Source organism: Lactuca virosa, chromosome 9, assembly GCF_052849685.1.
Source record: "Lactuca virosa cultivar CGN04683 chromosome 9, Lactuca_virosa_CGN04683_v6, whole genome shotgun sequence".
NCBI classification, from domain to species: Eukaryota; Viridiplantae; Streptophyta; class Magnoliopsida; order Asterales; family Asteraceae; genus Lactuca; species Lactuca virosa.
Genome location: NC_136434.1, coordinates 285033612 through 285037043, shown reverse-complemented (window position 1 = coordinate 285037043; position 3432 = coordinate 285033612). Strand labels below are relative to the sequence as shown.

The 3432-nt window shown below is 37.0% G+C and overlaps 1 non-coding gene across 1 annotated transcript; it reads left to right on the top strand.

The window, feature by feature from the left end:
• Positions 1 to 801: 801 nt before the first annotated feature.
• LOC145141565 (small nucleolar RNA R71) lies at positions 802 to 908 on the top strand. The gene has a single exon (XR_013722760.1). It is a non-coding gene; the product is annotated as a small nucleolar RNA R71 (small nucleolar RNA).
• The last annotated feature ends 2524 nt before the right edge of the window (positions 909 to 3432 follow it).

Genomic DNA, 3432 nt, shown 5'->3' with positions numbered 1-3432 from the left:
GGAAGCTTCGTGGACCATAAACTCCCTTTCCTTCATTACTTTGGACCGTAAACACATATATAATGTGTTTATTTTATGTTTTAAACCTTGATCTTTTGTCCAAAGTTGTGTTATACCTTCCTAACTTAACTTAGGTTTCAATCCCTACTTCTTTGTTAGCCTTATATGCAAGCCCTAATGTTATAGATGGACAAAATGCAACAAGGATTGCAATGAAGTTTCACACGTACTAAGTTAGGGTTTAGACCTTGTTGGCTCTAAAATTTGGATTTGTGACATAAATCAACCTTCTTTTCAGGTTGTGGTTGCTCTTTTTGGTAAAAGCCTCAACCAGTTTGCCTAAATCTTTCTTTTTTCTGCTTTTTGTATTCATCATAAGGTAAACATTCTTTCTTCGGCTTCCTCTAATCTTCATCATATTTGTCTCCACTTGAATAGAAGACTTGAGCTCTCTTATTTCCGTTATCGTCCAAGTGGCAATCTTTTGTTAAATGTGGACCATTGCATCTTTCACAACCCACACGAATAGCATGTATGGATTGATCCATATTTGTCTTACATCGGTTCATATTATTCAACGTAACTAATACATCCGCCATGTCTTCAGAAGTGCCACTCCCAATTCCCTTAGCTCCATCATGTCGAGGATTGTGATACTCACGCGAATGCTTAGAGAACTCTTCAATTATTTCCTTAATTTCAGTTGGGTTTTTCTTCGTCAAAGGTCCTTTAGAATCAAGGAGTTGTCTTGTCATTACATTCAACCCATCATTGAAGATATATACTTCTTGTTGCACATTAAGATCATTTTGGAGGCAATTTTGAAGTAACCCCTTGTAACGCTCCCATGCTTCATAAAGTGATTCACCCGGTTGTTGCTCAAAGTTAGCTATCACTTTCTTGAGTTTAGACACTTTGGATGGTGGGAAAAATTTCTCTAATAATTGTTCATGCATTTGTGCCCATGTAGTAATGACACCTGGTTGTAGTGCCTTCAACGAATCCTTAGCAGCTCCTTTAAAAGTGACTAGAAGCATCTTAATAACACCGTCTCACGTGGAACATTTGAAATGTTGAAGTAATCGGCAATCTCATTAACTTCATCAAGGTGTTTGTAAGCATCCTCATGATCTTTCCATCAAAATGGAACGTCCTTCAGCGCGAAAAGAATATGTCCTTTAAGCTCGAATGTGGCGGTGGCGGGAATCGCAGGTTACACTAATACTGGACCGGTGTCCTCTCGGATTCTCTTCTTGTATGTTTCCATTGAAATGTCGGCAATGTTTGCCATGTTGTGTTTCGGCTCGTCTAAGGGTTCGCTCTCTTCTTTTTCTAATTCGGTTTCAGACTCGTATTCAGATTCTTGAGTATTAGGATTTTGCTCAAAGCTTTCAACCTTTTTGGAATTGATTGAATCTCCCACGTTCTTTCCTTTCTTCTTACCAAAAACCAATCTAAGATCTTTGAAAGGTGATTTCTTTGGTATGTTGGCTTCCCCTACGTTCTTGTTTGTGTTCTTGTGAAGGGATGACTCTGGATCTTCAAGAGGTGGCATCAAAGGTGTATTGGATCCACGGGTCATGTACTACTGCAAGAAAAACTAAAATAAAAACGTAAAACGAACAAAATGTAATTAAAACTTCCTATAGAGCATAAACCACGACGTGGTAATGGTTCCAGGTCGTGATATCGCGAAAAATCTAAACGGAAGCTAAAAACTAAATAAAACATCAAACAACCTAAACCACGTCGTGAACTTAAGGCTCTCGTCGTGGAATTAGTAATTCTGAAAACTAAAGCTAAATATTAACTTTTTTTTTCAGGTTTAACCCCACAAAAAAGATCGATTAACCTAAAGCAATTAAATCTAAAACTAAAGTCGTTCCCCAACATCGGCGCCAAAAACTTGATACGTAATTATTATACCTACTTGTAAGTTTTACCAACTATTTAGCAAACTATTACGTTTTTAGGAAGTATACCTTTTCGCAAATAATATAGCACTAACAGCCGGGTATCGAACACATGGAACAGATTTAATTAACTAATTTAACTACTAAAAATCAACCTAACACTAGCAAAAGTTAAATTGGTTTTTATCTGATTTTACAAGTTCAGACAAACTTAACTACTTAAGTAACGAATTTAATCAATATATTAAAAACACTTCTGTTTAGTTCGAATCCACTTCTCCTCTATGGTTAACTACTAATTATGGATTATTAATGTTAGTTATTATATTATGTGACAACCCGTAAATCTCTATCTCTAAGTCATCTCGATCATTGAAAGTCAGATTTGTTTTTGTTACCTTTTAGCCCTGTTAAGGGTCTGTTTGAGAGTTTCTGAGCCTAGTGTAATGTATGAATGGATGCTAGGATGAGTTAGCTCGAGATCGGGAGGCTAGATTCGAACCAGAAAATCACTCACAAGGTGTTCACGGCCGTGAACCACCTCCTATATATATATATGAGTGACCTCATTTTCTTCTCATTTCTCCTCCTCCCAACCGTGAACACCCCCATTCTCTCTCAAAAAGCTTCAACCGTGAACACTCTAAAGCCTAAAAAACGTAAGCGTTTCATCCTTAATATTGTCATACATGAAAGACTACTAGATCCTAGCCTCGATTTGTCACGTTTCATCATCATCTTCATGAGCTTGAAGGGATCACGGCCGTGAACCCTTCATAGATTCATAAGGGTCGTGAACACCTCATGAGGCCGTGAACCTCATGAGGCCGTGAACACTATACGGCCGCAAAACCATCCATGGGTGGCCGTAAACCCGTTCCAAGCTTCCATTTGTGAGCCTAAGACTTCATTTCAAGTGTTTGCTACATCCTAAGGGTGTTTCCTATGATCATTGGTGGTTTTAGACACTAACTTTAGGCCTATACATGTTAATATGTGCTTAATAGGACCGTATTGTGCTCGGGACTTCACTTAGCATACCAAGCATCTTATCTTGGTCATTTATTCGAATAATTCACAATCAGGTGAGTTCATACCCCTATATTTTCCGAGCTTTTAATGTTTTTTTTTTGGGGGGGGGGGAATACAAGTAAAAGCACAAGTAATCTTGTGTTTGAAAATATTATTTGGCTTAATATATTTTCCTATCATTAGCATACATTGAACGTAGAACTTACTAAACATGTTAAACATTGTTACTACTAGACTTGAAATCAGTTTTACAAAACATGTTAAGATACAAATGTTACAAGTACAGTTTTCAAAACAAAGGAAACAAACTTATGAATTATGAAATAAAAGATACTATTTTATAAGGATTCATGTTAATAACAAAAAGGGTTTTCATAGTATTATTTGTGGATTCGTTGAGAGAACTACAATGTGAGACACGTCTTATAATCAGAGTCTCCTGAAGGGAGAGCGTGAGTTTGTTTATAGATCTATACGGGAGTGACAA